The following is a 26,678-nucleotide window of genomic DNA, read 5'->3' as shown; positions in this document are numbered from 1 at the left end:
ACTATGTACCCACAAAAATAAAAAATAAAAACTTTAAAAACAAATTTTAAAATTGAGATAATGTGCATAAAATATTTAGTGCTGTACCTATTACATAATAAGCAATTATGTTTAACATTCACATTCTTTTCTTTTTTCTTCTTTCTTTCATATCTTGTTTCTCTTTTACGTGTTGATATTTTTCCGTGCCTCTTATTCTCATCAGTATTAAACTCCACTCTTCAGCACTCTTAGTTTGTCTCAGCAACTGGATAGCTCTGTGCAGGTACTTGACAACTTGGACTCTGTTGACACATCCTTTAATCTCTTTCCCTTAGCCTTTCCTCCATCTGGAAGTCATAGTGATTTTTTACTAAATTGCAAATATTGCCATATAATTGTCTGCTCACAACCCTACCTATGGTATATAATCCTACATCCTCATCATAGACTACAAGGCTTTCCATAATATTGCCCCTAGCATCATATTCAAACTTCATCTCTGCCACTGAAATAGCTCATAAAATAGGATTACACACACATAGGTGTGCTTTTTCCTCAAACACACCACATTCTGGTTCCTCTGAACTATGGTGCATCTTCCTCCACTTTACCTGGTGAGCCACCAAAATCCAGCCATAAATTCTTTCCCAACTCTGTTTTCCATATTTGATTCTTCTTTCCTTTTTGCTCCCATAGAAGTTTACGCAAATTACTATGGCAATGCCTATCACAGTGTTAGTATGGATATACCCAAATAGATTCTGAGCCCCTAAGATCAAAGATACGTTTTGCTTCTCTTCGTTATTTCTGGGTCCTATAACTGAGCCTGTAACTCAACAAATAAACATATTGTATTTCTAAAATTAGTTTTCACCAGTCTAGATAAGATTTACATTTAGGATTTATGTCTATATAGCTGATATGATTTAAGTCAACTTTGATGTCTTTGCTCAATTGCAGACAACCCCAGAGAAAAGTTGCATAATGGCCCTTTCTGAGTATCTTTGAAAATGGGCAAATAATCCTAAAATATATAGGAACAACCTGCGTAAAGATTAGGAGATGGACAAGGGTCACACTTCAAGTCCCCTCTCAGCCGTAGGGTTCTATTTTAACAAGCCATAGGCCTAGAATATCTTGGGAAGTACTTGATAATTATGATAAATTATTATTTTTATTACCTTTCTATCTAAAGTTTTCAGATAACAGAGTAAAGATTAATAATCTTCTTTTGTGTTTCTCCTGGGGGAGAGGGGATAGGTGAAGGATAGTATTTTGTTTTCCAGTTTTGCTGACATATTGGCCTCCCTCCCACTTCTGAAGATCTGCCCTTTTTACTTTTTGGTTTTCCAACTGGACTGTTTCCTGTCTGGCTTGCAAGCCATTTGCAATGGAAATTAGATATAATCTCTTCCATACAGGAATTTAGGAAAGAATTCTAAGAAAAAGTTAGTTGAAAACCTTTAGATCAACAAATTTCAAAGCTTGTAGACACAAAAATCTCTAGATGCTGAAGAAAGAGTGGAATCTAGGTGTATGGTTGGTGGCTGTCACTGGTGTAAGCAGAAGGTGATAAATTGGAATGGGTTTCTTTAAGAAATGATGAAGACAATAGATGAGAGCAGGAAGAAAGACTTAACCATGTATCAGAGAGAGGTTACACAATGTTCCTGGAAGCCTGAACACTGAAGCAGATAGCTAAAGGTGGTGGGTGACAAAATGAGGGGAAAGTAAATTGACTTGTTTATTTGCTAACCAAGGAACAATAAAAGGGAAGAAAGAAGTAAGGAAATGAACATGTAGGGGTGAAAAAGGCAAATTGTCTTGACTCAGACTCTCTCCAAGAATCCTAACATAAACAAGAACCTGGCCATCCTTAAGGATGCATTCATCCCAAGAACAAGTCGATACAGCTGACTAATTTCAAATGAGAGCCCATCTTATCTGGGCAACTGCTTCAAACAGACCAAGAAAATGTATGCTGAAATGAGAAACGTTGAGAATCATAAGATCCAGTACAGAGTCTTGGCAGCTCTATCAACAAGCAGCTGTGTGGCCTTGGACAAGTCACTTCCTCTCTCTATTTCTTTATTCTGTTCTCTGAAATGAAGACAATTAAATTCTGCCCTCAATACCTCATAACTGGTTGTGAAAATCAAATGAGCTGGCACTGAAAACTATGATTATGGGGGCTTCTGTCGGGGTTTTTTCTTTTTTTTTTCCAGAAAGATACTAGAGGACTGTTGCATATAGACCCAGTAGTCATGTCTTCAATTCTTTTATTTTCATAGTCTTGCCCAGGTCTAGAACTTGTTGGGCAGGCTGGCAGCAACATTACCAGTAGATCGTATAATAATTTTTAAGCTTTAGAAATGATAAATCCATGCACTTCCTGTGGTATTGATTATAAAAGCATAATAAAAGCTCAGAGATCAGGCCTGTGTTCTGTGTGTACATTCTGCATGGTTCCAGGGGAAATAAAACAGACATAAACCAACTCAGTAGCCTTAAAGCTGTGCTAATCCCAAGAGCCAAGGTCTTTATGAACAGAGAGAACAGATTGAGCTTCTAGAAGTAAGGAGAGATGTGGGATGTTTACATTTTGCTGAACAAAGAAAAGAATGAGCCAACTGTCCTTTGTATTAAAAAACTGACATACTTTGGACCCAATAACCTTCTTCTTTTAGTTTTTCTTCAGTAGTCAGGGTGGATTTGTACTGAGCCATCCTCATAGTCTTACTTAAGCCAAAGTCTCCCTTAGTGTGGTGACTCACTGAACTGAGGTTAGGACTCAGTCAGCGGCCTGAGCTAGAGCAGCAGCTATAGCTGCTTAAACAGTTTTTCTCTGTATATGTCAACCTTCTACATTAGGTTTGTTAATATTGGTTTCTAACCAAACGAACTGTGTGTCCCAGCTCAAATGAAACAGTGTTGTTTGCAAATTTTTATTTGTAGATACCTAAACATATATTAAGAGGCATATTGGTACAATTATTCAATGCACATGGCCACACCCATGTGTGTCTGTGTGTGTGTTTGTGTGTGTGTATGTGTGTATGGTTTATGTGTTCATTGGTACAATGCTTAGTGCCACTCATGATGTTAGTAGAATCATTAGCTATGGAAGGGAATTAGCTAAGTATATCCATTCCATCATGTGGCTTTTCCATCCATCTACAAGGGCTTCTGCGTCTTCTAACAGATCATCTGGCCTCTGCTGGCAATTATGGGAAGAAAGAATGGAGGATACATGGGAGGATTTTGTGGTTCAGGGCTAGAAGTAGTTCATGTTAATTCTACCCACATTTCAATGTCCAGACTCTATCACACTGCAAGTAAGTGTCTCAGAAATATAGTGGAGCTTGTTTTATTAAAGGAAAGGAAATAGATTTTAGTGAACACATTGCGGTCTCTGCCGTACCAGTTTGTCTGAAAATTGAGTTTGGAAATTTTTTTGTTTCATTTCTATTTTATATGATTTCTAAAAGGAGAAATAGCAAAATATTGAAATAATGTTTCCTTGATGTACATATTAAAAGCCTATAGAATAATGGATAACAGAATGAACTTTGATGTCAGAAAGACTTAGATTCAAGTTCCAGTCCTTGTACCTCTAGCTGTGTGACCTTAAGCAAGTTGTGTAATGGGGGCCTCAAAATGTTGTTGTGAAGAGTCAATGAAAAGGTTAGTGTAAAGTTCTTCATCTTGGAGCTGGCAGTATTATGATTAGTAATAATAGTAGCAGCATATTGGCAGGCAAAACATAGATTGGTCTGTGAGGAGTCAGAGGCACGAGAATTAGATACAGTTAAGATCCACGTGGGCTGAGATATGCAAGGGCACGTTCAGATTAGCAATTACAGTGGATAATGGCTTTCAGTAAACCTTTAGGATATTGGCCAATATAACAGGTTTTCTTTTAGCCTTGGGGGTGGTGTGGTTATCTCATGCAATCTTGTTTAGGCCTTGCTGTTGAGCTTTAAGTTCTAGAAAATCTCTAGAATTGCTGCTGTTTGATGCTGGGCCCTGTGTCTACCTATGCCACTCCATGAGATCTCTCTGGGCAGTAATATTTTCAATTCAACGTTTTTCCTACCTGATCAATACGTATCAAGTCACATACGATTAACTATCATACCATCATACCATATCCCTTCCGTTCTCAACCTCTGTCCATGGAGTCATGTCTCCAGGAAACCTGTCTTAATTAGTTCCATGCTTATTCTTCTTTCTCATTGGCTCATAAAATATTGTTCAGTTGACTTTGTAATTATATATTTTTCAGCTCTTTGAGAGGATCAGTAAAATTTTGTCTTGCATTTATGTGTTTGGACAATAATTAGATGGCCAGATTCTGAGAAGTGTGGACAAAGAAGCTTTCCATATTTTCTTCGTGTCCCCTCTAAAGTACCTAAAATTGACTTTTCACACAGCAGTCATTCAGGGAAAGTTGAATGATTAACTGCCATTTCGTTATATCCCTAGCGTACTGCCAGATTCTTCAAGTAAAGCTGCAAAAACAGTCCTTGTACTTCCTGCTGCCTCTCTAGAGGAGGGAGAACTGATAACAGCTGAGAGTTTGCTGGAGAATTTCTCAGGCCCTTAGAAAATAGTGCCTATTTTGAACACATGGCTGAATAGTGCTTTGGAAGATGGACAGATTTTTGGGGGGTACCAGAGGGCTTTGCAAATGAGCAACATTGTATATAAGTGTGAGGTCACTATCTGGGCCAGGATCCACAAGGGGTCATAGGAAATATTGAGAATTGGCTTCCATAGCAGTAAACCAATTCTGTTCTGCTTGAGTTGTTCTAAGAAACAGAGCAATAGGACTTGGCATTCGTGTAAGTGGAAGGATTTGAAAGCCAGAAGGCAGTAAGTGATTGAGGTTAAAGCCATTAGAGGAATGGTGTTTAACACATTGTTAATTGGGTAATGGGGAAGAAGGTAACTGGGCAGTCCAGAGAGACACAATGCTTTGAACAGAAGGAAAGAATTTGGCCTGCACTAAGTTGTGTGGTAAAAAGCTGTATATTTATTTCTCTTTTGTGCAATGCATCATCTCTCACTAAATAGATTGACATGTAGTCATCTTGGATCTATTCAGGCCAGCAGAGCAGTAGAGAGGTTCTTGGAGAAGTATCATTGTAGATAAAAGAGAAACCCTATGTATTGTCCTTTGCAAACTAAGTTGCCATTCTTTACCACTGTAACTGCCATTCAGCAGACATTTACTGAGGAAATGCTGATTCTATACTATGCTCTGTTTGGGGTGATAAGAATTCAGTAGTGAAAAAAGGAGGTGGCTTCTGACCCCTAAAAAGAAGACACATAAGTGGCTGACCACCACATATCACAGGAGAGTTTGTGGCACTAAGAGGTACTATCTCCCTTATGATCATCAGTAAACTTTCTACTTTGTAAAATCACATTATTTTTGTCTCTAAAAGTGACAAAAGCTACAAATTTGGATAATATAAAAATATAGCAAAGGGAATTATTTATAATCCCACAATAAGAAATAATTAATTTTTTATTATTTCATTCATTTTCATTTGTATTACATAGATGTACATAAACATTAGTTGACCCACTGTATATATTTCAATCCTGTATTTTTTATAGTAAGTTAAATAATTTTTATATTATTAAAACACCACAAATATTTTAATGGCTGAGTAGCATTCCGTTGTGGATACATCATATTTTACTCAACCATTCTCCAATTAACAAAAATTTCAAATAGTAAACATTTTTGAAATGTTTAGGATAGACAATTGAGTTTGCATCTATTAATTAGTTTATTTAAAAGACTTATTGACTGCAAGAAAAACAGAGAGGGAGAAAGGGAGGAAGGCAGAAATGAAAAGAAAGGGGGAGGGAGAGAGGAAGGAAAGGAAATAGAGAAAAAGAGAGAGACACTAGATCTGGTTATATCTGATTCTGTTATGTAATGCTGAGAATAATATCCCCAAGATCCCCTTTGGTGATCACTTGTCAATCAGTTTCTCGGCATAACTATATTGTGACCTCAACATTAGGACCTCATGGATATTAATGGTTGATATAAGGGCATGGACTTTCCCCTTTGGTCTTCATAGTATTTGAGAGTTTGCCTTTGGTGGGATTTGGAAGGACACGGAATCCAAGTTTGGCATTGAGAAACCCTGGAAATTTTAATAAGAAGGCAGGGGAAGCTAAAAGAAGATTTTTTTTTCCTTTCCTTGGCTAGGAGACTAGGCTACTGCAGAGTTTGAGGCAACACAGTTCCTAAAACCACACTCAGGTGCAATATTTAAGGACTCACAGAACTTACTGAAAGCTGTTATATCCATGGTTATGAATTATTACAGCAAAGGGATACAGATTAAAATCATTCAAGAGAAGGTATGCATGAGGCAGAGTCAAGAAAAATTGCAAATATAGAGCTTCTAGTTGTCCTTTCTTTTTTTTTTTTTCTTTGAGACGGAGTCTCACTGTCGCCCAGGCTGGAGTGCAGTGGCACGATCTCGGCTCACTGCAGGCTCCGCCCCCTGGGGTTCATGCCATTCTCCTGCCTCAGCCTCCCACGTAGTTGGGATTACAAGTGCCCGCCACCTCGCCTGGCTAATTTTTTGTATTTTTAGTAGAGACGGGGTTTCACCGTGTTAGCCAGGATGGTCTCGATCTCCTGACCTCGTGATCCACCCGCCTCGGCCTCCCAAAGTGCTGGGATTACAGGCGTGAGCCACCGCACCTGGCCAGTTGTCCTTTCTTAAGAAGTTATGGGCAGCATTATTTTTATCAGTATCAGTGTGTGACAATATGCAGTGTATTACCAACTGGGAAAGCTCATCTGAGCCTTGGTGTCCAGAGTTTTTATTACAGCTCCATGGTTGACTACCTATATGACTGACCTTTAGTTTCCATACTCTCTAGTGGTAGAGCTGTTACCATGTGGCTGGCCTATAGTCTCCATTTCTTTAAAGTGGAGTGAACTTTGCATGGCCCAAAGCCTTTGTCATAAATTGTATTGTCTTACTGTCTAGTAGTCAAGGCCACCAAGTAAACAAATGCACTGTGTATCAGGCATGACATGCCAAAGCCTTAGCTATTACTTTCCAGAAGCCAAGATCAAAGGTCAGCCCTTTTTCTGGGCAAAGTAAATTCTTTACTATACAGATACCCTGTTCAGTGGAGACCTTCCCTTGATGATTCTCTACTAGCATGTGGCATGCTGTGAAAGAAACCACTGAGGAAGCTGATACTATGATTTATGTTTTAGAAGGGTGGTAGTGACTTAAGCCCATGGAACACTGTTCGGTGTTCTATGATACTTTGCTTGGCCTACTCTTCTTTTCTGCCAGGCTGTCCAGGTCTAAGTATGAATAGAATAGGTGGTTATGTGCTGTGACATGAGATATAAGAAAAAAATTTCCTAACATCAAACCTATTTTCTCATACCTTGGGGGCCACAGAACACCCGAACCAAATAATCCCTTAAAGATCATCTAGTTTGGGGGTTGGCACATTGTGGCCTGGGGGCCAAACCTGGCTCTCTGCCTGTTTCTGTAAATAAAGTTTTATTGAAACAGAGTCATGTTTATTCATTTATATATTGTCTATGGCTGCTTTCATGTTACAATGGAGAGTTCAGTAGTTGTGACAGAGAATATAGCTGCAAAAACACTATCTGGCCCTTTACAGAAATGTGTTTGCTGACCTTTAGACTAGTTCAATTATATTATTATGCAGATAGAGAAATTGAAGCCAAAATTAGAGAAATTCTATTAAGCTAGGCAAATATCTATTGAATCCCTACTCTGTGCTGGGCACTATTAAAGACACTTGATATACATTAGTGAACAAAACAGATTACAAAATGTTATACTAATTATACTAACAATTATACTGACATTACACTAATGTTAGCAATTGATAGTGCCACAGAAAGAGACAAACAAAAGGATAGTGGATTAAAGGAAAGTAAGGAGTGTGGAATAAGTAGAGGAGTTGAATTTAAATAGGCTGATAAGAGTAGGTTTCACTGAGAAGTCAAGCTTTGAGAAAAGACTTGAAGAGAGTGAGGGTGAACCTTGGAGACAACTGGGGGTAGACCTTTCTAGGCAGAAGAAAATGTTTATGTGAAGGCCTGAGGCAGATACATTCCAAGAATAGCAAGAAGGCCAGTTCATTTGGAGTAAAGTGAGTGAACAAGAAGGGCAGTAGTAGATGAAGGAAGAAAGGTAATGAGGGTACCAGATGTCATAGGACTTGTAAAGCCATTGGGAAGGCTATGAATGAAATGGGGAGCCACTGTAGATTTTGAGCAGAGGAGTGACATGATCTGACAGATTTTTTAAAGGATATTTATAGCTCTACTTTTTTTTTTTTTTTTTTTTTTTTTTGAGACAGAGTCTCTCTCTGTCGCCCAGGCTGGAGTGCAGTGGTGAGATCTAGGCTCACTACAAGCTCCACCGCCCAGGTTCATGCCATTCTCCTGCCTCAGCCTCCTGAGTAGCTGGGACTACAGGCACCCACCACCACGCCCAGGTAATTTCTTTTGTATTTTTATTAGAGACGGAGTTTCACCGTGTTAGCCAGGATGGTCTTGATCTCCTGACCTCGTGATCCGCCTGCCTCGGCCTCCGAAAGTACTGCGATTACAGGCATGAGCCACCTCGTCTGGCCAGCTCTACTATTAAAAATAGACTGTTAGGGGGATGAGGGTGAAAGCAGGGAACCAGTTAGGAAGCTATGCCAGTAATCTAGCTGAACAATGATGTTGACTTTGACCAACTTGGTAGCAAGTGGAAGAGGTGAGAAGTGATCAAATTCCAGATTTACTTTGAAAGTACAACTAACAGGATTTGCTAAAGATTTGGATATTGGGTATAAGAGAAAGTGGGGAATCCAGGCTTTTAGCCTGAGTAACTGAAAAGATGGAGTTGTCAAAGTCATACAGGAAGTTGGTAGAAGAGCAAGGTCTTGAAACCAGGCTCCCCTAATTCCCAATCTAGTGTTCTTTCCACTAATATGACTGGGCTTCCTGGGGATGCTGATATGACTCTTAGACAATGGAAGCTGGCCTAAAGCATGTGCAGCAGTAGCAGTATACAAATGATAAACGCCGTCTCAGAGCTATGGCTTTTACAGAGTATCACTGTTTTCAGGTTTATTTCCAGGTTTATCTCTCTGAGTGCAGGGAAGGAAAAATTTCCTTAATATTTTGCTCAAGCTCATTAAAAAGTCTCCCCTTGACCAGCTTTGATAAAGAGAAGAAAACGAACATAATGGCCCTGCTCGAATCTCATAAGATAATAAATATTCCTAGTGAACATAATTGTTTTTAACCTTTATGCCAGGTACAATAAATGTCAAACGGAAAGATAACCCAGCACTCTCCTGAAATGGCTTAAATAATAGGCCCCAGTTTGCTTTAATGGGAATTTACCCAGTAGACACACTCATATAACAAATGAGAAATCCCTAATGAGAGTTGTATTATTTCTATTGGCTTTTATGCCATCCTTAATTGATTGCCATCATGCACGGCTAATTAAGAGCGTGATAATCTGAATGAGGTATTTTCAGCCAGCGCAATGGTGCCTGCTTTAAAACAATGACTTCTGGAAGCCCATGTCAAGGTGGCTGGCAGGTTACTCTATAGCTGGGGACTACCCCATTAGAAAGCACTAGTGTGCACTGACTCATCTAGTCTGGCACCATCCTGGGGAATGATTGCTCTAACTGTGGATGGGAGCATTGAGAGCATCTCTCAATGATGCCAAAACCCTCTCTTAAGGAATGGCCTTCTTGGCCTGAGCACTCCCACCTAACTTCCTGCACCTAAGGGCCCATTCCTATATCTCTATGCCTCCATATCAGGGATTCTTATCCTGAATTTCTTTCACAGACCTCTTTTCAGAGTGTTGGGGAGGTGCACCGAAAAGAGGACACATTTGCATCATTATTCTCAGCTCAGGGACAAACTGGCTATATGACCTAGAATATATCACTTCTGCTCTGTAATCTTCTAGTTTCTCCACTAGAAAGTGAAGGATTGAAAGAGGTAAATTTCAAGGTTGCTTTTAGTTTTGCCTTTTGGTTATTTTGTGACCCCAGCATTGTCAAAAGTCAATGGTGTTATTGAGGAAGGTTTGCTAAATGCAGACTTTCCATGGTCTCTTCTGTGAGTTTGGGATAAGAAAATTTGTCTAGCCACCTTCAAGCACTCCTTTTTGCAAGAATCTAAATGAATGTAAAAATATCTTAAAATTTTCGAGTGCAGACCTATGGTCAGTGTCATTTTTCTGTAATAAAATTCATTAAGCCCTTGTTCAGCAAACACAGAATTTATTCCTTCCCACTTGTGGGTGTTTGTGAAGAATGCCCCAAGGAGTTTCTCAGGGACCTTAAAGTTTTGTGCCTCTGAGATTATACATGTTTTATTGAGGTGCTAAGTTAGCTTCTTTGGAAATGAATTTGCAACATGGAAATGCAAATTAAGACCACAAGGAGATATCATTTTGCAAAAATCAAATAGGGAAGAAAGTAAAAATCTGTTAATACCAAGTGTTAGTGAGGATATAGTGTAATGGGAATACTTATCTACTGCTGTTGGGAGTGAGGATTGGTATAATCTCTATACCGAGTAAAGACAAACATGTGCATGTATTTGAATGTTCATGGCAGGATTGTTTTTAAGGGGAAAAACTACAAATAACATGAATTTTTACATATAAAATATGTATAAGTATATTGGGGAATATCATGCAATGAATGAAAATGAAGAAACCATAACTACACACATCAACATAGGTAAATTTAAAAATAAAAACATGACATTTACTGAAAAATATCATGTCATAGATAAATACAAATAATATTATTTCAGTTTTACAAAGTTTTAAAAAAGTAGATAAAACCAAACAATACATTGTTTAGTGATATGGGTATAGGTGGAACAGCTACTTTCAAAAAGCTAGAGAATTGGCCGGGCGCAGTGGCTCATGCCTGTAATCCCAGCACTTTGGGAAGCTGAGGTGAGAGGATCATCTGAGGTCAGGAGTTTGAGACCAGCGTGGCTAACATGACAGAACCGCGTCTCTACTTAAAAAAAAAAAAAAAAAAAAAAATTAGCCAGACACGGTGGTGGGCACCTGTAATCCCAGCTACTTGGGAGGCTGAGGCAGGAGAATCCTTGGACCTGGGAGGTAGAGGTTGCAATGAGCTAAAATCATGCCACTGCATTCCAGCCTGGGCGACAGAGTGAAACTCCATCTCAATAATAAATAATAATAATAATAATAATAATAATAAAATAATAATAAAAGCTAGAGAATGGTTAATAAAATTTTAAGGATAGTGAATATCTTTGATGAAAGAATAGGGAGGCAATTCAGAAGGTGGGGACATAAAGGGTGCTTCAAATATTGTCAGTGTGCTCTTTCGTTTTGGAAATTTAAAAACTCGCATTAAAGAAATATATGCCTATCAAAAACACTCAAATAATACATAATAATATAAGATTAAAATGTCAACTTTCCCTTTTCCTCTGGTCTACAATTTTACTTGAGAAGAAAAGAACACTGTCACAATAACTTGGGGTAAATCCTTCTATAACAGTTGTTCTAAAAGTCTGTTCCTTGGGCCAGTACCATGGACATCACCTGGGAACTTGTTAGAAAAGCAAATTATGTGGCCTTGCCCCAGACCTACTGATTTAGAAACTCTGGAGATGAGGCTGTGCAATCTGTGTTTTAACAAGCCCTCTGGGTGGTTATCAACCCTAGCCAAATAACAATGGAATCACCAGTGGAACTCTGAAAAAATATGAGAGCACAGGCCCTACCTCCAGAGATAAAGGTCTTCCAGCAATTATAATATGTAGCCAAGCTGAGTGAGAGACACTGGTCTAGGCTTTCCAATATATATACACATAATATTATATACATGTAATATATATTATTAGTGAAAAGTACAAGATGTAGAAGATATAGACTTTTGCCTCAGATATATATATGAAAGAATCTTCTGTATCTTGCAAATTTCACTTATAATATATTGACAAACATACATCTAATTTATTTTTAGAGCAGTGGTTCTCAATCGGGGTAATTTTGCCCCACAGGAGACATTTGGCAATATTTGAAGCCTTTTTGGTTGTCATAACTGGGAAAGATGCTACTAGCAATTATTGGATAGAGGTCAGGGATGCTGTTACGTATCCTATAATGTACAGGACAGTTTCTTTAACAATGAATTATCTGGCCCCAAACGACAATAGCACTGAGGTTAAGAAACGCTAATGAAGGACACGTAGTGTTACATTCTAAGACAGTATTACATCTTATCCAATCTATTCAATGTGCTTTGATAATTTCAGTTAATATCCATGAGTTATGAAGGGCTCGAAAACATATGGTTTATATGGGTATGTCTTATCTCTCTACATTTTTTTCTAAAACTCAGTTAAGTAAGGGATATGATTTTTGCTTCTTTTGTGTTCCTACTGTAATCAACACATTCCTGCACATGTAAAAGATATTGAAGAAAAGCCTGTTGAAGTGAATCATCCCCAATCCCTACAATATAGTGGGATCCTATCGTATTTGTCTCTGGTTTCGGGTAAACCCTAGAAATGAGGGCTGGTTGAAATTATTTCTGTCAATAACAAATGGAATTAACTGTAGAGTCCCGGGTGTATTGCAGAGTGAATGATTAAAAACCATTGGCAAATAGTAAGCTGTCAGCTGTGACCTTTCAGCACTTGGTATTTTGACTGACGGTCCCCTCTTTACAGTTTAGTGAAGATGTAAACAGAGAGATATGAAACCCATTGATGGGCCAGGCAGTCAAATACCAAATATGAAAAGGTCAGCACCAAACTCTGCTTGCTGATATGACTCAGGCTGGCTTAGACTGGGTGGGCCTGTGACACTGTGGTTTTGAGCTGTTGACTTAAAGGGAAGATGACAAATGGTTTCTTAGCAAATAGAATGGGAAAATCTTTAGTCTGAATCCTATTGGAGTACTGAAACCCAGCTTTGGCTGAAACTTGTGGCTGGCTAAGGCTATCAATATTTCAAGTGGATAATGCCTTGGGGCTGGCTGCTTTGAAGGTTTTGTCTTAGGTTGTTGTTCCCCTTTTCTTCTATCTTCTTCCAAGAAGATTTTTAGTATTTTGCTGCTACTTAACCTCTCTCTCTTTTTCTCTCTCTTTCTCTCTCCCTTCTGTCTCTCTCTCATTCTCCCCTCATCCCTTCCTTCCTTCCTTCCTTCCTTCCTTCCTTCCTTCCTTCCTTCCTTCCTTCTTCTCTCTCTCAATAGGGATCTCCATACCACGCTATTATATGTAGACCCACTCTGACAGGTATGTAATGATATCTCATTGTGGTTTTAATTTGCATTTCCTTAGTGGCTAAGAACACTAAATATATTTTCATTTTCTTATTGGCCTCCTGTGTCTCCTCTTCAGTGAAATGTCTCCTCATGGCTTTTGCCCATTTTCTAATTTGATTTTTTTTGTTGTTTTTACTGTTCAGTTTTGGGATTTCTTCACATGTCTCTATATATTTGCTCTTTATTTGATATGTGGTTTGCAAATATCTTTTCCCAATCTGTAGCTTAACGTTTCATCCTGTTAACAGAGTCTTACACATAGCAAAAGTTTTGGTTCTTGATACACACCTATCAGAATGGCTAGAATAAAAACAACCAACTGTTAGTGAGGATGTGGAGAAATAAGATCATTCATACATTGCAGTGGGAATTAAAATGGCACATCCACTCGAAAACAGTTTGGCATTTTCTTATAAAACTAAAAATGAAACGGACATATTCCTCAGCAGTTGCATTCTTGGCATTTATCTCAGAGAAATTAAAATTATGCTCATGCAAAATCCTGTACACAAATGTTCATAGCACATTTATTTGTGATAGCCAAAAACTAGAAACAGCCCAGATATCCTTCAGTGGGTGAATTCTTAAACAAATTGTTCTATATCCACACTATGTAATATTACTTAGAAATTAAAAAACAACAACAAACTATTGATATATCCAATAACTAAACTAATATATCAGTCTTTGGGGAGGTATGCTAAGTGAAAAAAAGCCAATACCAAAAGAATACATACTGCATGATTCTATTCATATCACTTTCCTTTCTTGCTCGCCCTTCCATTCTTCCTTCCTTCCTTCCTTCCTTCCTTCCTTCCTTCCTTCCTTCCTTCCCTCCCTCCCTCCCTCCTCCTCCCTCCTCCTCCTTCCTTCCTTCCTTCCTTCCTTTTTTTGGTAAAGAGATTTGTATTTGTTACCCCAGATAGTGAATTTCTGTCAGTACAAAGAGTGTCTTTTCATATCAGTGTAGGAGGAAATTCATTACCCATTAATTTCTTTTTTAAAAAATTTTACTTTAAGTTCTGGGATACATGTGTAGAACGTGCAGGTTTGTTACATAGGTATCCATGTGCCATGGTGGTTTGCTGCACCTATCAACTCGTCATCTAGGTTTTAAGCCCTGCATACATTAAGTATTTGTCCTAATGCTCTCCCTCCCCTTGCCCCCAACCCACTGACAGGCCCCGGTATGTGTTGTTCACCTCCCCGTGTCCATCTGTTCTCATTGTTCAACTCCCACTTATGACTGAGAACATGCGGTGTTCGGTTTTCTGTTCCAGTGTTAGTTTGCTGAGGATGATGGTTTCCAGCTTCATCCACGTCACTGCAAAGAACATGAACTCATCCTTTTTTATGGCTGCATACTATTCCATGGTGTATATGTGCCACATTTTCTTTATTCAGTCTATCATTGATGGGCATTTGGGTTGGTTCCAAGTCTTTGCTATTGTAAATAGTGCTGCAATAAACATACATGTGCATGTGTCTTTATAGTAGAATGATTTATAATCCTTTGTGTATATACCCAGTAATGGGATTCTTGAGTCAAATGGTATTTCTAGTTTTAGATCCTTAAGGAATGGCCACACTGTCTTCCACAATGGTTGAACTAATTTCCACTCCCACCAACAGTGTAAAAGCATTCCTATTTCTCCACAGTCTCGCCAGCATCTGTTGTTATATACATCTGTTATGTGTATATATATATATATATACACATAACAGATTATATATATATATAACAGATTAGATAGATAGATATTCTTTGGAGAGATATATAGATCTCTCCAAAGAAAGGAAATCAGTATATCAAAGTCATATGTGCACTCCCATGTTTATTTCAGTAGTATTCACAATAGCCAAAATTTATAAGCAACCTGAGTGTCCATCAGCATATGAATGGCTAAAGAAAATGTGGTTAATATACACAATGGAGTAGTATTAAGCCGTAAAAAAGAATGAGATCCTGTCATTTGCAACCACATGGTTAGAACTGGAGGTCATTATGTTAAATGAAATAAGCCAGGCACAGAAAGACACACTTCACATGTTCTCACTTATTTGTGGGAGTCAGAAATTAAAACAATTGAACTCATGGAGATGGAGAATAGGATGATGGTTACCAGAGACTGGGAAGGGTAGTGGGGGTGCAGCAGGGGAAGTCGGGATGATTAATGGGTACATAAAATACAAAGAATATGTAAGACCTATTTGATGGCACAAAAGGATGATGACAGTAAATAATAATTCAATTATACATTTAAAAATAACTAAAAGAGTATAATTGGATTGTTTGTAACACAAAGAAGAAATGCTTGAAGGGATGGATACCTCATTTACCCTGATGTGTTTATTACAAATTGTATATCTGTAAAAAACAAAATAAAATAACTAAGAGTATAATGGACTTGTTTGTAACACAAAGAAAAAATAAATGCCTGAGGTGATGGACATCCAATCATTTACCCAAATGTGATTATTATGAATTGTCTGTCTGTATTAAAATATCTCATGCAACTCATATATATATATACACACACTGTATATATACCTTATATATATACACACACCTGTATACCTTATATATATACACACATCTGTATATATATATATACACACACACACGGTGTGTATATATACATGCACTCACCAATATATAGAGATATATATACACAAACCATATACATATACCTACTAAATACGCACAAAAATTAAAAATTAAATAATAACAAATAAATGAGATTTAAAAAAGAATATATGGCGGCTAGGCAAGGTGGCTGACGCCTGTAATCCCAGCACTTTGGGCGGATCACCTGAGGTCAGGAGTTCGAGACTAGCCTGGACAACATGGTGAAGCCCCATCACTACTAAAAATACAAAAATTAGCCGGGCGTGGTGGCGGGCGCCTATAGTCCCAGCTACTCAGGAGACTGAGGCAGGAGAATGGCGTGAACCCGGGAGGCGGAGGTTGCAGTGAGCCAAGTTGCGCCACTGCACTCCAGCCTGGGCGACAGAGCGAGACTCCGTCTCAAAAAAAAAAAATAGCCAGCTACTCCGGAGGCTGACGCAGGAGAATCGCTTGAACCTGGGAGGCGGAGGTTGCAGTGAGCTGAGATCATGCCATTGCACTCCAGCCTGGGGGACAAGAGCGAGACTTTGTCTCAAAAAAAAAAAATAGCATCTCTATTATTTCTTATGATTGCTCGTGGATCTATAATTACCTCAAAATAAAAAATATAATTAAAAAATACAAATAAATAAATAAAATTAGATCCTTCATCTTTTTCAGACCTAGCTCTCTGCTTTCTCCTTCACATATTTCTTATTTTTAATTTTTGTGTCTACTATTTTTTCTCTTCTTCCTGTATCCTTAAAATGCTCTTGCTCCATGAAATACTTAAATTCTTTCCTTTCTCCAGCCTTGAGGTGTAGTAAGTCTCTCACAACAGGAGGTATTTAAGCATTTATTTTTTTGTTCTTCAAACATTGAGTGCCTAATATTTGTCAGGCCCTGTGTAAGTCTGCACAGTGCAGTGTCTGGTTTCTGCTGTCTGAATATATTGAGTATAATCTGATTATATTGAGTATAACCAGAGAAATGCAACTGCTTTATTAAACACTGTTAATTCAGTGGGGTTACAAACATGAATTACTTTTACTTGTTCATAATCATTACCTTCAAATATGTGCTATTCAATTCCCATTCTTGTTCTCTTATTACATCTTGGATATATCCCACATCTTTCTGATTATGTTCCATCTGTTAAAGTACAGTCCACTTATTAGGATGGCTAAAGGAAAAAAACTTGATAATTGCAGGTGTTGGTGAGGATGTGAAATAACTGAAATGCACCTACATTGGTAGTATGAGGGTACATTAGTGCAACTATTTTGGAAAACCTTTTGCAGTTTTTACCAATTTGAGCATATGTATATCCTATGACCCAGCAATTCCACTCCTGGGTATATCCACAACAGAAATGTGAACATGTTTATCAAAATATACATACTAGAATGTTCACAGCAGCACTATGGATAATAAACAAAGGCTGGAAACTTCCCAAATATACATCAACAGTACAATGGATAAATACATTGCAGTATATTCACAAAATAAAATACTATACAATGAAAATGAACTAACTACATGAAAAAACATGGATACTTTCACAAGGTTTTGTAATATGAATTATTATAGTATATTTAAAAAAATATTCTAGGAGCACAGCATGGACAATAGATTTGAGGTAAATGAGTAATCATGGATAATTTCCTGGAAAAAGTTACACTTGACTATTTAAAGAGGAGATCGCTATAAAAATAGATAAGTATGTAGAACATTGGAAGAACTGACAGAGGGGATTGCCTGGTGGTATAAAACAGCATAAAACATTTAGGAAACATCATGAGGTAGGTGTTGGAAATAACCATGTTTCAAGCTAGAGGGAGCAAGCCTCAGAGAGATTAAGCATCTTCCCCTAAGTCACACATATAGTAAATTCTGGAGATAGAATTTGGGTCCAGCTTTGCTTATCTTCAAAATTGATGTTTTTAACTTCTAAGTTATATGGCTTTTTTTGAAAGAATTGGTAATAGACATAAGCATGAAGTTTATATTAATGTATATAAGGTGACAATCATTTACTTGTGGAAGAGGAAGATCAGGTGAATCAGGACAATCACTTTCAGAAAGAGGAGATTGCATTTGAGTTAGTTGGGCGTTGAGGTAGAGGCAATCGCCAGGCCAAAAAAAAAAAAAAAAAAAAAAGCAAAGACATGGATATTTAAGGGCGTAAATCCCTGTTTTGTGAAACCTTACTGTATCATCAATAATTTCCAAGATATATATACAATGTTTAACAACTTCTCCCAGTTTGAGCAGCCTCACAAAAATAAATAGCCCTTGCAATTTCCACAAATTGGGAAAATGAATAATGGACCCTTCTCTTGGCTTTTTTTTCCACACACACTTATTGACAGTCTTAACTTTCACAAATTGAATTGTTGGCAACATTCTAGCTTAAACATACATTAAGTGGCACTGTTCTCAAAGGCAGTATGCTGTTTTGTTGCCCTTTGAATATATGCAAACATGCTGCCTCATTCTTTGAATTCCCAATTGAAGTTCAGTAGCCCTTTTGACTCCTGGTGAAACCCAAGTTTAGCTTTGTTCCCAGCAGCCTTTATGGAATGCTTTTCCACTGAGCAATATTACATAGTTACCACAGTATGGGTAACTTGTCTCAGTATCATATCACTATTATTTTGATTCTTAGCTGAAATCTTACCTTCCATTTTAAAATATGGAATGATTAGAACATCACGAGGATTAATTATAAAATGTATAATCTGTAATAGAAACACTTTCTTTTTCCAAAATAGGCACATAGGGCATGTTGCTTGGTTGCTATCAGTGCTTTTCTCTTCGTAGTATTATATTAAAGCTGTGGGGTAGAGTCTTGGTAGTGTTCCTTCTGTTGTTTTCTGGTTTTAACTTTCACCCCACACTGAGAGAGGTAAACAAAATAGAACTACTATCATCTTTTTCTTTCTGTGGAGATAAATTATGCCTAATATTGTTAGCCAATATTTTAACTGTCAATGATATTTCAGTTTTTCGTGTGCTTGTTTTGTTTTACTACCAGGATAGGAATGTAAAGCATTCTTGGCATATGAGTTATTCCATAAAGGTGAATCTTCCAGGCAATTGAAATTTACCCCTGAGAGATTTTGTTGACAGCAGGTGAAATTCTGGCTAATGACAATTGAGGACTAGTATCTCTATAGATACCAGCTGAGCTTATCTTTTTTCCCCAACCTAATTGCATGTTTATTGAAGCAATAAACACCATGGGGGCTCTGCTTTTTAGTCAGGGATGTTAATATATTACCAAATGACTGATAAATTGTAAGTCTGCTGCTTCTTTTGTTCCCAAGTCTAAGATTTAACACTGTTTTAGAAACAGAAAACTGTACATCATCATAATGTTCTGACTTTGTATTTCTGACTGGAGTTTAGCTGTATATACACATTATGAAAAGTAGTCCAGTGGACTGATAAAGCTAAAGTTCTTTATAAAGTACATAATATAAACATTTTTTTTTCTTTTCATATGGGATGCAATTTTATTATGTGTAAAATCAGCTGGATTCATATCAATTGCATATGCCATCTTGAAGAGTTACACCCTTTAGAAAGTTATATTAACTAGTTTTGATTATCAGATTAGCAAATATATTATCCCTAGCAAATAACACAGGAACACAAAACCAAATACTGCATGTTTTCACTTATAAGTGAGAGCTAAATGGTAAGATCTTATGAACACACAAAAGGAAACAACAGACACTGGGGTCTACTTGAGGAGGGAGGGTGGGAGGAGGGAGGGGAGCAGAAAATATAACTTGAGTACTGGGCTTAATACCTGGGTGATGAAATAATATGTACAACAACCCCCTATGAAATGTGTTTATGTATGTAACAAACCTTCATATGTATCCCCAAACCTAAAATAAAAGTTTTAAAAAGATTGGCAAATAATATCCTAAAGTTAGTATATTAAAGGCAATAGTCTCCACATTGGGTGTTCCTCTCCCACTCTTTCCTACTGACAATCTATTTTTCACATGGCAGCTTGAATAATGCATTTTAAAAATACAAAACTGATCTTATACCCCTTCTTATAACATCTTAATGGTTTCCCATTGTAACTTACATAATAAACCTATGTACCTGTGGCATAAATGACTGCATGATCTGACTTATAACCAGCTCTCTATTCTCCTCTAGTCCCGCTCTTCCCTTTGCTCACCACATCCATTCACATTGACCATCTTTTTTTTTTATTTGGTTCTCTGTAATTCTCCAAGTTTCTTCTTACCTCTGGAAGAGGTTATCTTTATTGTTGCTGTTTTTTATTGTTGCCTTTTTCTCTGCCAGGAACAACCTTTGTTCTTCCTCCAAAATTTTAAAATGGCTGGTTCTTCCTTACCATTTTGATGTCAGCCAAATGTTCTCTTTTTAGAGAAGTTTCTTCTGATACCCCACCCTCAATGTAGAGTAGCCCCCAGTCACTCCCCACCAATTACTGCATTTTACCTCCTTCACAGCATAGCATTATCTGTCTCCCATTACTAGAATGTAACCTTTATGAGGGCAGGGTCTTTGTCCTATCACACTATCCCCAGAATGTAACACAATGTCTGGCACTTATATTGTGGTCATTAAATATTTGTTGAATAACATGAATTAATAAATAGAGTAAGAGCTGGAAGGACTTGTAACATCAGAGGTTATCAAGTTCAACTTTTATTCAGAGGTGAAGAAACTGGAGAAAGAGGTGACATGTTTTAGCCAACAGAGTACAGTAATTTAATGGTGGAAATGGGACAAGAACCAGATCTTGCTACCACTAGTTTGGAGATTTTTATGCTAAGAAGTTAGAATTTACTAGGCTGTTATAAGAAATCCTCCATGGAGAGAGCTATGCTTAACCCCAATTCATGCCATGTTAATAACAGAATTTTAGTCTTCTTGTACCTGCATGAAGAAGTTTCTCCAGATACCTTTAAATCATAATCCCACCTGTATCAAACAATTAAGTCAATCCTATGGTTCTACTTGTCTTTGGTGTTATATCACATTGGTTATTAACATAAACATTGGAACCAGACATATATGGCTTTGAATACTAGCTTCGTTACTTAAAACCTATATGGCCTTACTTTCGTGTTTTGTTGACTTTGCTTTTAGTAAATTGTAGGCTGTGTATCCAATATAACTGTTAAACAGCTACTTTGAGATATATTATAATTCACATTCCATAAATCTAGCTATTTAAAATGTAAATTCAATAGCTTTTAGTAATTCACAGAGCTGTGCAACTACATCATAACATCATAATCTAGTTTAAGAACACTTTCATCAACTAAAAAAGATACTCCATACAAATTAGCAGTTACTCTTCATTTTACTCCACTCTTCTCCCTAGCCTTTGGCAACCACTAATCTATTTTCTGTCGGCATACATTTGCTATTCTGAACATTTCACATAAATGGAATTATAAATTATGTGGTCCTTTGTGGTTGGCTTCTTTAACTTAGAATAATGTTCTTGAAGTGCATCCTTGTAGTAGCATGTAACAGTACTTCATTTCTTTTAATTCCTTTTAATTGCTGATTAATATTCCATTGTATATATATATACCACAATTTGGCTATCCATTAATCAGCTGATAAACATTTGGGTTGTTTTCACTTTTTGGCTGTTATGAATAATGCTGCTATGAACATTCACGTATAAGTTTTTATGTAGAGATATGCTTTTAATTCTCTTCGGTGTATACCTAGGAGTGGAATTGCTGGGTCATATGGTAAATGCATGTTTAATTTCTCAGGAACTTGGATACATTTTTCAAAGCAGTTCATAATTTTTCATTGCCAATAGCAGTGTATGAAGTTTCCAATTTCTTCACACCAACACTTTTTATTCTCTGTCCTTTTTAATAATGGTATGTTATTGTGATTTTGTTTTGCATTTCTCTAATGGCTAATGATGTTGAGCATCTTTTCATGTGTGTATTAGTCACTTCCATTTCTTCTTACAAGAAATGTCTATTCAGATTATCTGCCCATTTTATTTTTTTGGTCTTTTTATTGAGTTTTAAGCATTCTTTATAGATTCTAGGTACAAATCCCTTATCAGACACATGATTTGCAAATATTTTGTGCAATTCTGTGAGTTATCTTTTTATGTTCTTAATGACATGCTTTGAAACATGAATGACTTTTAATTTTTATGAAGTTCATTTATCCACCCTCTGGTCATTTGTGTTTCTGGTGTCATATCTAAGAAGACTTTTACTAATGTGAATTCAGAAAGATTTACTCCTTTATTTTTTTAAAGGGTTTTATAGTTTTAGCTCTTACATTTAGGCCTCTGATGCATTTTGAGTTACTGTTTTCTTCTGGTGTGAAATAAGATTTCAAATTCATTTTTTTTTGCATGTGTATATTCAGTTGTACCAGCACCCTTTGTTGAAAAAACTATTATTTTCTTCATTGAATTATCCTGCCCCTCTTGTCAAAAACAAATTGACCATAAATGTAGGAGTTTATTTCTGGACTCTCAATAATACAACATGGAAACTCTGGGAATTAGATTTCCCCTCATCCCAAGGTTTATTATTGTTGATGATTGTTGCTTATTTAGTTACTTTTCTGAGCTAATTCTGTAAAGTCTGTTTTCTTTTTTCTGTGTGGCTGCTGAAGTCTCTGATCAGTTAGCTTACTAGTCAGCTAATGATTAGACACAGATTTCCTTATATGCCTGGAACCAATAAGCCTCCCAGTCTTTGCTGAGTGGCCTTGTATGCTTGCTGGGGTGCATCTTTAATATATAAACAGCCAGGCAGTTTATAACTCTGACTAGTGTCCACTTTTTGCTTATGTAGAGCCTCATGGTCAGCAAGAGGTGATGACTTGGGACCTTCTCAGGCCTCTCCTGAGCACGTGTGCAATCTGGAGCATGTACACAGGCTTACACATGATCATGGCCTCATAGATTTCTGGAACTATGTAGGAGCTTTTCAAAGTCTCCATGGATATCTAATTCCCTAGCTTTTACTTTTAAACTTTTTGGCTAGCCTACCATTCACCCAACTGTTAAACACTGCACTAGGAAGCTTCAGTGTTAAACAATGCTAATAAAGTTTTTAACAAATCTCCTTCATGAAAAGACATTTACTGAGTGATCACTGAGTCGGGTCAATTAAAGATAAGAGTTGCAAGTGAGATATTCCAGGAAATCACTGAACTGGTCAAATAATTATTTTTCCCTGGGAATGGGGTTTGAAGGAGGTCCAGCCCCATTCTATCCCCTCTAGTGACTGTTAGGCTGCTGGTTCTCATTATGATTGCATACAAAACCCACCCTTGGGTTTCAAGGGTGCTGTGGAGCTGGGAAAAGAGGGTGGAAATAAGTCAACTTAAAATGCCACAGTTATTATACGAAAAAGATGCTTGCACGCGCATATTTATAGCAGCACAATTTGCAATTGCAAAAATGTGGAACCACCCAAATGCCCATCAATCAACAAGTGGATAAAGAAACTGTAATATATATATTATGTATACATAATATATATAATATATAATATATATATTATGTATACATAATATATATAATATATAATATATATATTCATAATATATATTATGAATATATATTATATATTATGAATATATTTAATATATATTATATATGAATATATATTATATATTCATAATATATAATATATTATGAATATATATTATATATGAATATATATAATTTATTAGAATATATATTATATATATGAATATATATTATATATGAATATATATAATTTATTAGAATATATATTATATATATGAATATATATAATATATTAGAATATATATATTATATATATGCATATATATAATATATTAGAATATATATTATGAATTCATAATATATTATGAATATATAATATATATTATATATTATGAATATATATTATATATATGAATATATAATATATATTATATATGAATATATATTATATATTCATAATATATATTATATATTCATAATATATATAACATATTATGAATATATATTATATATGAATATATAATATATTAGAATATATATTATATATATGAATATATATAATATATTAGAATATATATATTATATATATGAATATATATAATATATTAGAATATATATATTATATATATGAATATATATTATATATATGAATATATATAATATATTAGAATATATATATTATATATATGAATATATATTATATATATTATGAATATATATAATATATAATGAATATATATATTATATATTATGAATATATATAATATATAGTGAATATATATATTATATATATATGATAGAACACCATTCAGCCATAAAAAGGAATGAATTAATGGCATTTGCAGCGACCTGGATGAGATTAGAGACTATTACTCTAGGTGAAAAAACTCAGGAATGGAAAACCAAACATTGTATGTTCTCACTCATAAGGGGGAGCTAAGCTATGAAGATGCAAAGGCATAAGAATGACACAATGTACTCTGGGGACTCGGGGGGAAAGGGTGGGAAAGCGTTGAGGGATAAAAGACTACAAATAAGGTGCAATGTATACTGCTTGGGTGATGGATGCACCAAAATCTCACAAATCACCACTAAAGAACTTACTCATGTAACCAAACACCACCTGTTCCCCAAAAACCTGTGGAAATTAAAAAAAAAGAAGTCACAAAGCTTGCTGCTCTTACAATATTTAACTATTTTTCTTAAGTAAATGCTCAGCAGATGGTTACTGTCATTATTAATTTACAGACTCCTGAAAGAAAGTTTATTCTTACCATTTTTGCCAATGCTCTCGTTACTTTTGTGGAAGAAAGGATGTTTAAAGTTATTTATTTTGCAATTCTTCCTGATGTCATCTGTTTGTTTTGTCATTCCACTTATCTGGTCCAGTCTATATATAGTTTCTAGTTTATGTAGCATGGTTACTGCTCAAAATATTTTTTAAAATACATGACTGAAAACATTGATTGCAAGTGAAAGTTGCATGTGGAAGAGGGTCAGGACATAAGATATGATACGTAAATGTACAATCATGAAAGGACAAGACTCACAGAATAAATCTGCCTAAAATTTTTTTTTCTCAAAAATAGAAGTCAAGGACATCAAGGCAAATGAGTAAAAGATAAGGAAGAAAAAGTATTGAGAAAAAAAGTAGCTACCTCCAAAACAGCTCACATCATCCAAATATATAGTTTCTCAGAACTGTAAAAAAGCCAAAGATCAGTCAAGGCAGAAGTTAGAACATTACAGGATGAAATGCAAAAGATGATCAAAGAGGATGGTAAAATTATTGAAGTATTAAATGAATTTCTTAATGGATTTACATGGAAGTATACTAGGCAAATGCCAGCTTTCATTTGCTATTTACATATCATCATATTGGACTTCAAAGTCAACATTTCAGGGGGGCTTAAGCAAGCCATGGAAATTGAAAACCAACAATCTCCCTAACCAGATGGTGTTAATCTTAGGTACCTGGCTCTGACCAGAGTCACCTTTTTCAGTAACCATGGGCAATACTGGGAGGAAAAAGCCTGCCAGCCTAAGCTGCTGCTGAGACAGTTTGAATTAATGTGGTGCTCCTCTCTATGCGTTGTCTTGAGACTGTCTTCTGGAAAGAGCTGCCCAATTTGATGGAGTTTTAAAACAATGGATACAAGTCACTCTTCATTGAAGTAGAGCCATTTGTGTGATAGATTTAGAACCTTGTCAGAGGGTGAAGCAATGATTCCCAGTATTTTTGAAATGGATGTCCTAACATAATTCATAATTTAAAAATTAAAAAATTATAACCAGATTCAGTCTCCTCCTAAAGTAACATACATGATTTTTCCCTTCTATTTGTTTCTTTCCTTTTCCATTTAAATCTCTTTTTATTGTGAAGTAGAACTCATATAGAGAAAGGCACAAAACATGAATGTACAACTCAGTAAATTATCAAACACTCAGGTAACCATTACCCAAGTCAAACATAGAACACTGACAACACCCCAGAAGCCCTCCTTCAATTTTCCTTTTAAAGAGTCCATTGAAATTAATTTTTTTAGTGATTTTGTGACAATTCTAAACATAAAACTGTTGAGAAAGGGGGATGTTTCTAAACAAGATTTAGAAAATAGTGTATTATAGAAGTAGGTTTCAGGGACTTAACTTGGGAACTTAAATCTGGAGGCAGAGGAAAATTTCATATATTATTGAATGCTGAACTTTCTCCTTCTCCCTCACCCCCCCAATACAATGACAAAGGCTCAGTTGCACACTGTAAAAAGCTCAGTAGAAATGTGACAGATCAACAGAAAGTAACACTTTCTTAGCTCAGAGACATAAGCTAATTAGATTTTACTGATATATGCTGAAGTACAAGACATGTGCTTGGCCTTCACAAACTCACATCAAATATCTCTTAACAATGCTATGTCTGTCTGGTCCTCACATGTGATCTCAGTTTCAAACAGTTCACCAATCATAATCATAATTAATGCTTATGGCATTTGCTATGTGCCAGGCACTGTTTGAAGCATTTTGCACATATTAACTATTGTATTATTTAATCATCACAACCCTTTAAGAAAAGTGGGGAAACTAAATCACAAAGTAACTCTGGTAGGAGGTGGCAAAGCTGGAAATCAAACTCAGAACTGCTGGTAGTAGAATCCAACTACTAAGCTCTTCTGCCTC

General features: G+C 36.2%; 1 long non-coding RNA gene across 1 annotated transcript; it reads left to right on the top strand.

Annotated features, from left to right (window-relative positions):
* The first annotated feature begins 947 nt into the window (after positions 1 to 947).
* Positions 948 to 23,461, top strand: LOC115833240. The gene is made up of 3 exons (XR_004028669.1): positions 948 to 958; positions 6,365 to 6,369; positions 23,367 to 23,461. It is a non-coding gene; the product is annotated as an uncharacterized LOC115833240 (long non-coding RNA).
* Positions 23,462 to 26,678: the final 3,217 nt, after the last annotated feature.

Source organism: Nomascus leucogenys, chromosome X (assembly GCF_006542625.1).
Source record: "Nomascus leucogenys isolate Asia chromosome X, Asia_NLE_v1, whole genome shotgun sequence".
In the NCBI taxonomy this organism is placed as follows: Eukaryota; Metazoa; Chordata; class Mammalia; order Primates; family Hylobatidae; genus Nomascus; species Nomascus leucogenys.
The sequence above is the reverse complement of the archived record's forward strand: the minus strand, read 5'-3'. Positions and strand labels throughout refer to the sequence as shown.